This window comes from Triticum aestivum, chromosome 3A (genome assembly GCF_018294505.1).
Source record: "Triticum aestivum cultivar Chinese Spring chromosome 3A, IWGSC CS RefSeq v2.1, whole genome shotgun sequence".
NCBI classification, from domain to species: domain Eukaryota; kingdom Viridiplantae; phylum Streptophyta; class Magnoliopsida; order Poales; family Poaceae; genus Triticum; species Triticum aestivum.
Window position 1 is genome coordinate 412893142 of NC_057800.1, and position 10274 is coordinate 412903415.

Genomic DNA, 10274 nt, shown 5'->3' on the forward strand with positions numbered 1-10274 from the left:
CCAAAAAGTTTCGGGAGTTTTATAGGTGGGAATTCAAGTAGCGCCTAGAATACTTTCCAACAGACACATGATACGATATGGGATCTATCATATGTTTGTTTCCAGCTTATTCTGCAAGCCAATCCTTTGTTTTGTTTTCAGTTGTGGTATTTGAGTTGCTTCAAAGTCAAATGTTGATTCCATACCTTCCCTAAGCGGTGTTCTCATATTTCTATGTGAATACTAATCCTTCCTAATAATTGAGTTTGTCATGTCAATCCTTTTCAACCGGTGTGCATCTCTTCAAGTGGATCCGATCATTTTCAACATTCGCGAGAGCAATTCTAAGTTCTTTGCAACGGTGTTCGTTTCATCCATCCCAAGTTGCCTTTGTTTTACCCACCCTCCCACCCTTTTTCTCCAAGGATTCTTATTTCTTAATCAAGTATCCTTTTATTGATGGGAAGTCTCTCCATTCTTTTCTATCAATGTTCTTATCCGGTGATTCTCAGGAAGATTCTAATGGAGCTTCAAGTTTATCATTCTTTGTTCTCTTATCTTCTCTGGTGGATTCAATTCAAGTTTTGGGGGTTGATCATATTCCTTTCATTGTTTCAAATGCTTTCCCATGCCGTTGCACCTCTTAATCTTTCACCTCTCGCTATTCAATTGTCCCGGAGTGCTGAAGATATCTCAGGAGATTTGCGTTTCCATTGCTAATTCGCTTAAGCTATCTCGAGTTTGTTATCTTATTCAAGCCATTTAATTCAACCGGTGCAATCTTCTTTTAAATCATTCAACAGTGCTTTTCTTTGAGTGGGCCCTAACCCACATGTCTTTTCCTAGGATCTTACCTGACTCTTCTAATTTTCCCGGAGCTAGCCTAAATTCTTTCAAAGTTGATGTAAGAATGAATTATCATCAGTCATATGTATTTCTCCAAGATCTTATAACTCTTTTCATTGTTGGCTCAACCTCTTCGTTTTTTTTCATTCTCCCGGAGTGCCTCAACAACTCATGGTGGTGTTTCTTATCGTCATTCTCAACATTTGAAGACCGAAGAAGAGTTTTTTCCTCCAAATCTTACACGTTCTCTCAAGACTCGTGGTTCTAGCTTGATGCCATCCTCTCATAATTGTTTTCGATTGTGAGAATTCTTTTCACCCATCCGGAGCAGTTCAGGAGTCTTTTCAGTCTGATTCTCCGGAGGCCATCATTTCAGAATTATTCATTCTTAGCTTTCAGCTCTCATTCTCAAAATCTTACCGGTGCATCGCTCAAGTATTCTCTAGTCAGTTCATGATCTCTTCGTTTCACTTGTATCTAAATTCCTTCAAGTATCTTCATTCATTATTTTTCAATTCTTCCCGGTGATTCATCCCTTTACTTCGTTCGTTTTCAATCCTTACGGTGGTTCGTTCAAGAATTCTCTTCCGTTGTTTTTGTATCAATTCATTTGTTCTTTCCAATCTTACCAGCGGATCGTTGAAGTCTTTTCTTAAGATTGCGCTATATCTCTCTTAATCCTTTCTATGAGAATAAGTAGTATGTCAATTCCGTTGATTGTCATCAATTTAATTGATGAAGGATAAGCATAATGTAATTCTTATTCTTGTTTCATCGAGGTTTTTTTTTCAACTCCTTATTCCGGAGGCTCATCAAATTCTTGATCTCATTTGTTCATCTTTCTTTTCCGGAGTTCCAGGTCTTCCGCATTATATCATCACGAAGATCCATCTAAATAATTGCAAGGCTTCACCTTGTGCTTTCAACTTCTCTTTCTTTGTATCATCCTTTTATTACCGGAGTTCTTCATGGAGGCTCTGCTTGGTTGTTCGTCAAGGATCCCGTTCATTCTTCGTTTGTTCTTCAAGATTTCTCTTGAAGTTATGATCCACCAAGCTATACTCAAAATTAAACATGGTGCTCAACACATGTTTTGTTTGAGGAGTTCAAGTATTCTTCTTCTTGCATTCCGAAGTGCAATTCTTTATACCTTATCTTTTGAGGTGGTGTTATGTCATTTTTGAAAATTTTCCTTCGTGTTTCATGATTCGCAAGTTGTCACGGATGAGATAGCTAAACCCATCAATTTCTTCGAGCATGAGCTCTTATCAACCAATCAATCTCCTCATTGGATTTATATTGGGTTATATTTCACCTAAAGCCTTCCCTAAGGAATGTTTCTATTGTGGTGCTCATAAATGACCCAAGTTCTTCATTTATCCTCCTGGTGAAATAAGTTTCCCATCTCCTTGTTGATATCAATCCAATCTTTTGTTTCCGTAGTGGCAGAATTTCACCTCATAGTTTTCAGATATTTTCCATAAGCCCACTACAAGCTTATCCTTTTGTTGTTGATAATCCAACAACTCCGTTCTAGCATTTGTTGTAAGCATGCTCTCTCAAGATCTTGTTTCCTTTGTTCATTTCATTCCTTTCTTTCATTTCTTCCAGAGACATTGTGACGTTGCTCTCTTCGTCCTATTATCTCATTTTTCCAAGATCATGCTCTTTCCTTTGTCTATCCATTCAACCGGAGTGCTGTCTGCAATCTTTCTTACCCCATGTGCCATTCTTTCAATAGTTCCGGAGGCAGTTGTTGTTGTTTTCGTCAAGTATCCTCTCATCTTGTCAAATTCATGTTCAATTCCTTCCATTTACAGTCGGAGTGCTGCCCAAATTATATCATTCTTTTCCCTTCTCTATCTTGTTTTAACCGGAGTGTTATGTCTATCATTCCTCTTCTAACCGGAGTCTCATCCAAGTGCTTTCATTTTGCCTAGATCATATTCTTTACCTTCCATTTCCAACCGGAGTGTTGTCGTAATTGATCCTTATCGTTCCTTGTACATCTCGTTTATACCGGAGTGCTTGCGTGTACTTCTTGTCCATTGCAACCCTTTTCTTATGTCTTTCAACCTACAAGTTCTCGTAATGTTCCTTGTTCCTCTTTTCTAACAGAGTGTTTTCAACTTTGTTCATCTATGTTGTATTCTTTCTTTCAATATGTTCAACCTCTCAAGGTTCGTGGTTTCACTTGTTTGTCCAAGAAGCAACTTAGTTTACCTCTCCTCTTCCTTTTCTGCTTCTCTCTAGTGCCATCCTAGATCTCGGGACGAGATCCTCTTGTAGTGGTGGAGTGTTGTAATGCCCCGAGACCAATGCGCCAGGTGTCTTCCAGTTTTTCGCTGTTGTTGCCTTGTATTTTTCTTGCATGTTGCTTCTTGACATGTCATCATGTGCATTGCATCATCATGTTTCCAAAACTTGCATCCGTCCCAGTCTCCTCGTTCCGTCCGTTGTCCATTCTGAGCCCAGACACACTCATACGCGCCCGCGGCATGTCCGAAATATTATTCTATAAGTGGCCAGAAAATGTTCTTGGAATGGGTTGAAAGTTGGCATGCGGTGTTGTTATGTTGTAGGTAGGCCGCCTGCCAAGTTTCATCGCGTTCGGAGTCCGTTTGATGCCCCAACGGATAACTATAGCGACAATATAGTCGGTCAAATCGTCGGACATTTTCGGTCTCTGAAAACAGTCGCTCTCTCTCTCTCTCTCTCTCTCTCTCTCTCTCTCTCTCTCTCTCTCTCTCTTTTCTCTCCTCTCAGCCCGAGGCCTTCTGCACAGCCCATAAGTTCCAACCGACCCCTCACGTGTGCGTCCGAAACTTCCCCGGACCCGACCCGGGCAGTCGTCACCGTTGGATTCGGATCATCCCCAAACATCTATAAAACATCACCGTTTTGTTAATTGGGCTCCCTAACCTATTTATCCGAGGCCGTCCGATTTTGATTGGAGGGTCCAAACCTAATCCTATTGTCCCTTTATATCAGTCCAAACCCTAAAATCTAGGGACTTGTCCCCCCTAGCCGCCGCCACCCACTCACCAAATACCCCTCGGGATCTACCCTGCCCAATCCATCGGTCCCCACCAACCAGAGCCCTCCCATGGCTCCCTTCGCAATCCTCCCTCCCTCTGACCGAGGAACCAGCGCTCTCCACCGATCTCCCAGCCATCCTCACGGCCACCTTCAGATCGAGCATGAGCACTCGGCCTCGTCCCGTCGCGCCGTTCGAACCTCCTTCCAGGACAGCCAAGGACCTCCCCGACCCCGTTGTTCCTCGCCGGACCAACAGATCGCCCTTGCCGCCTTGCTCAAGGTCACGCCAGCCGCTCCCCGTGCCCTTTCTCTTTTCTTTTCTCTCTCTAACCCGTCGACCTCTCCCTTCCTCTTCCTCCGAGGAACAAAGCGATGGTGCCCGAGGCCTCCCCTGCCTCGCCTCGCGTCTCCCCATTTCTTCTCGACGTCGCCGGCCGGCCATCGAAGCCGCCGCCCCGGCCACCTTGCACAACCTCCTGGCTCGTCCTCATCTGCGCGGGAGACAAGCGACCAAAGCCGCGCGCCTAGTTCCCCTGCGTCGCGCTAGTCGTTGAGTCCCCTGCGTCGAGCTGTCGCTCACCTTCAAGCCGCCGCCGCGTCAAGTCCCCTGATCCTGGCCTCCACCGCCCGGATATGTGCCCCTGCCGTCGGCCTTTACTTCTGCTTCCTCCGCATCACGCCAGCGCCGCCCTCGTCGTCACGGCGTTCTTCTGTTTTCGGTGTCTCCCATGCGCCGAGTTCTGTTGTGGCCTCTGTTCTTCTGCAACGAGCAACAGCAGGTTGTCTATGCGTTGACCGCGTCCCCTCCACCTCGTCGTTCGATCCAGCCAGGAGCAGCCCAGCAACCGCGGCCTGCCCGCTCTCCTGCGGGCCGTCTCACCACGGACCGGCCTCAAGGCCCGATGTGAGCAGCTCCCCCGCGCCTGGGCCAGATCTCAATTCGGCCCGTTTTGTGTTTTTTTTCATAGAACGATTTTCCTAATTACCGAGAGAACGCTAGATTTGCAGAAAACCCCCTCAGCTTCATGCATTTAATAAACTAAATAACCGTGCATCGGTTTAAAATGATCTAAATATGAAAAATGCTTAGAATTGCATCTAGATTCATAATTTCCAACTATCATGCATGTTTAAAATGTTTAAACTGCTGTTTGCATTAATTTTCTTAAATAACATGCTAAAATGATTTAATTCATAACTTAATAACCATAGCTCCAAATTTAATAAACTTTATATGTAAATGGGGTAGAAAAATGCATAGTTTAACATGGTGACTTTGCTTTGCATGTTTAACAACTCTAAAATTTGGTTTAGGGCAGAATAGTACCAAATCTAATATATGCTCATGAGGATTTTCTGGAATTGTTGTTGTTGTTGTTTCCGGCCTCATTTAAACTTGACTAGATAGTTAGTTTTATTATGCTTCACCTCTTGCCATGTTATGCAACATTTAATATTGTTGAGTTCATAAATGGGAGAAAACTAAATAAGTCATGTGGTGTTCCGTCAATATGCAACTCATTGCATATTGAGCTCCACTTAACTTGTAGTTTTGTTTGTGCACTTTGCCATGCCATGCCTCATTAAACCGGACATGCATCATATTTGGTTGTGCATCATGCCATGTTCATGTGACGGTTGTTTACTATGTCGTTTGATTCTTTCCGGTGTTGCTTCTTCGGGTTAGTTCCGATAACATCGTGTTTCTGAGGTTCCGTTCGACTACGTCCGTTTATCTTCTTCGTGGACTCGTTCTTCTTCCTTGCGGGATCTCAGGCAAGATGACCATACCCTCGAAATCACTTCTATCTTTGCTTGCTAGTTGCTCGCTCTATTGCTATGTCGCGATACCTACCACTTGCTATATCATGCCTCCCATATTGCCATGTCAAGCCTCTAACCCACCTTTCCTAGCAAACCGTTGTTTGGCTATGTTACCGCTTTTGCTCAACCCCTCTTATAGCATTGCTAGTTACAGGTGAAGATGAAGTTTGTTCCATGTTGGAACATGGATTTGGTTGGGATATCACAATATCTCTTATTTAATCAATGCATCTATATACTTGGTAAAGGGTGGAAGGCTCGGCCTTATGCCTGGTGTTTTGTTCCTAAACTTAACACAGTTCTTGTGTTATGCTTGAACGGTTGTAGAGAACTTGAAATAAACTTAACTAAAATGAATCAACCGCGTGTGTAGCCGTGATGGTCTCTTTTTGGCGGAGTCCGGAAGTGAACACGGTTCTTGTGTTATGCTTGAACGTAAGTAGTTTCAGGATCACTTCTAATCACGTCCGTGCATTGCTTCTCTTCTCGCTCTCTTTTGCGTAAGTTAGCCACCATATATGCTAGTGCTTGCTGCAGCTCCACCTCATTACCCTTTCCTACCCATAAGCTTAAATAGTCTCGACCTTGTGGGTGTGAGATTGCTGAGTCCTCGTGGCTCACAGATACTTCCAAAACAGATGCAGGTGCCGATGATGCCAGTGCAGGGGACGCGACCGAACTCAAGTGGGAGTTCGACGAGGATTCGGGTCGTTATTATGTTTCTTTTACGGATGATCAGTAGAGGAGCCCAGTTGGGGCGATCGGGGATCTAGCATTTGGGGTTGTCTTTCTTTATTTTGGTTCCATAGTGGGACCTTGTTTGTTTTCTGGATGATGTATGCTATATTTATGTATTGTGTGAAGTGACGATTGTAAGCCAACTCTTTATCCCTTTCTTATTCAGTACATGGGATGTGTAAAGATTACCCCTCTTGCGACATGCCTACTATGTGGTTATGCCTCTAAGTCGTGCTCCGACACATGGGAGATATAGCCGCATCGTGGGTGTTACAACTAGGTACAATGCATAAATTGAAAATGAACAATACTAAAACTAATAATCCCTCCTGGGGCCAGTATTCCGGCAGCCCCTCGCCAGTAGCTCCCTGGGGTGCGGCGTCTTCCCAGTGAGGAGGCAGCACTCCGCCTCCTCCGCCTCGCAGCACTTGACGTACTGATCTGCCTCTTGCTGGCGGACGCGCGCGACCGATCTTGCAATTTCATTGGGCACCCACCGGAGCTCCTCGTCGGTGGCACGCTGGAGCTTATCAGCCCACCTCCGTGCAGCGATGAGGCGCCCAGCGCCTATGACCTTCCTCGCGAAGTACCCGTCTTCGTACACCTCCTCAGCATGATGATGCACCCGCCCCCAAAGCTCCGCCACCTCCTTTTTCCAGGCGGCATCATGGGCTTCACAGGCCGCCTGGTACCTGGCTTCCTCCTCCGCCATCTCCTTCTTGAACGCCACTTGCCTGGCTTTCTCAGCCAACGACAGAGACTTCCACAGACAAAGGTTGTACTGGCCCCAAAACCAGTCCAAAGTTGGGGGGTCTGGCGCAACCTCATCAGGCGGCGCATAGGGGTCCTCGTTGTTGCTAATCGAGTGAGCATCCTCGGGGGGCGGCGACTCCTCGTCGACGCGTGGGCAGACCGGCGGCGCCATGGCAGAGATTTGAGAGAGAGAGAGGAGAGAGAGAGAGAGCAAGCGAGGGGAGTGAGGGAGTCCTAGACAAGGGGTCGTCGGGCGTCCGGACTGTTGACATGGCCGGACTATTGGGCCATGAAGATACGATATAGAAGGCTTTCTTCCGTGTCCGGATATGACTCTACTTTGCGTGGATGACAAGCTAGGCGGCCGGATGTATTATTTCCTTTCTATGTAACCAACTTTGTACAACCCTAGTCCCCTCCGGTGTCCATATAAACCAGAGGGGTTGGTCTGTAGAGAGGTTAGACAATCATAATTAGATAGGCTAGACTTCTAGGGTTTTAGCCATTACGATCTCGTGGTAGATCAACTCTTGTAACCCCCATACTCATCAATATTAATCTAGCAGGACGTAGGGTTTTACCTCCATCAAGAGGGCCCAAACCTGGGTAAACATTGTGTTCCCTGTCTCCTCTTACCATCAACCTCAGACGCACAGTTCGGGACCCCCTACCCGAGATCTGCTGGTTTTGACACCGACATTGGTGCTTTCTTTGAGAGTTCTGCCGTGCTGTCGCCGAGAGGTTCGATGGCCCTACCAATCATCCACAACAACATTGTCCAGGGAGAAACCTTCCTCCCCGGACAGATCTTCGTGTTCGGCGGCTTCGCACTGTGGGCCAACTCGCTTGGCCATCTAGAGCAGATCGATAGCTACACCCCTGACCATCAGGTCAGATTTGGAAGCCTGAACTACATCACGGACATCCGCGGAGACTTGATCTTCGACGAATTTGAGACCGCGGCAGTAGCCGCTCCCTGTCACCACAATGAACATGGCCTAAATCTGTCATCAAACTACACCCAGGAGATAGAACCTGCAACTACTTCGGCTCTAGATCCGGAGTAGGTCATGCCATCCGAGGACGGGAGGCTAAACCCCGCCACGAGAGCCGCAGACTCGGCGACGTTAGAGTTGCACACATACCCAACCTCAAGTAAGATCTCTGTTGCCGGAACCTCGGACACGCCTCCGGCTACAAGTTCCGAAGCATATGCGTCTACGCACGACGAGCTTGACCGAGCGTCGATCGTCGAATTCAGCTCCACGGACATCTTCCGGCACTCGCCTTTAGGCGATGTGCTAAACTCATTAAAAACACTCTCCTTAGCAGGGGACTCACGATCGAATTATATCCGGTTCGAACTGGAGGCTGATGAAGAATTTCGCTTCCCACCCCCGCCCACTTAATAGCCACAATCGAAGACTTAACTGAGATGCTCGATTACGGCTCCGACGACATCGACGGTATGGACGATGATGCCGGAGAAGAAGAGGCCCAAAACCCGCCGTTTACCGGACACTGGACGGCCACTTCCTCGTATGACCTATAGATGGTGGATGCACCAAAAGAGAATAGTGGCGATGACAAGGAAGATCCAGTTGAGGATAAACCTCCTGAGATACAACCAAAGCGCTGGCGTCAGCGGCGCCACTCTAAGTCACGCCGCAGCAAAGACAGCAACACCGGCACAGGAGAAGATAACACTCTGGACGGTGCCGAAGACAATGAAGACCCCGTTGAGTCAACTGCTGAACAAAATGAACGGGAAAACATGCAAGTTAGCCCTGGTAAACAGGCCATGCACGAAGACTCGGAGGATAATAATTATCTTCCGCTCTCCGAGGATGAGGCGAGCCTCGGCAGTGAGGATTTTATCGTGCCTGAGGAACCTCTCGAGCAGGAGCACTTCAAGCGCCAGCTAATAGCCACTCCAAGGAGCCTAAAAAAGAAGCAGCAATAGATTCAAGCTGATCAAGACCTGCTCAATGACAGATGGACTAACGTCTTGGAAGCCGAGGAATATAGCCTCAAGCGACCACTCAAAAGTTACCCGAAGCGCAAATTATTACCTGAACTCGATGACGAGGCGTTGGAGCCCATGCCATCAGCGCACAATGCGGCTGACCGACCACCACGTGGTCGGGAGAAAGCGATAGCCCAAGCCGAACACCAGCCTGTACCACCTAACCATAAAGACAAAACTGCTCAGAGATACACATATGATCTCCGGCAGGGCCTGAAGAATAAAGCAGGTCCGGCCGGATCGATCTATGTATCACGGGGGCATTCCCCGACGCGCGACGACGGCTATCGAGCTGAACATGGCAAGTATAGTTATGTCCGAGCCGAAAATCATAGACAGACTCCATCAGAAGTACGTCGTGACCTGGCCCGACATAGAGGCGCCGCACACCCCCTCTGCTTCACTGATGAAGTAATAGAACATGAATTCCCAGAAGGGTTCAAACCCGTCAATATCGAATCATATGATGGAACCACAGATCCTGCGGTACGGAATGAAGATTTAATCCTCCATATTCACATGGCACACGACGATGATCTTCATGCCATCAAATACCTACCCCTAAAACTCAAGGGGCCAGCCCGACACTGGTTGAACAACCTGCCTGGAAACTCTATTGGAAGCTGGGAGGACTTGGAAGAAGCCTTCCTTGACAACTTCCAAGGTACATATGTTCGATCTCCGGATGCCGATGACTTAAGTCACATAATCCAATAGCCCGGAGAGTCAGCCAGAAAATTCTAGACTAGATTCTTAACCAAAAAGAACCAGATTGTCGACTATCCGGACGCCGAAGCCATGGCGGCATTTAAACATAGCATACGGGACGAATGACTCGCTCGACACCTTGGCCAAGAAAAGCCGAAGTCCATGGCAGCCCTCACGGCACTCATGACCCACTTTTGCGCGGGCGAAGATAGCTGGCTAGCCCGTAGTAATAACAATACAAGTGAACCTGGCACTTCGGAAGCCAGAAACAGCAACGGCAAGCCCCGACGCAACACACATAGACGACGAGGCAATGGTGATAATACCGAGGACACGACGGTCAACGCTGAATTCAGTGGCT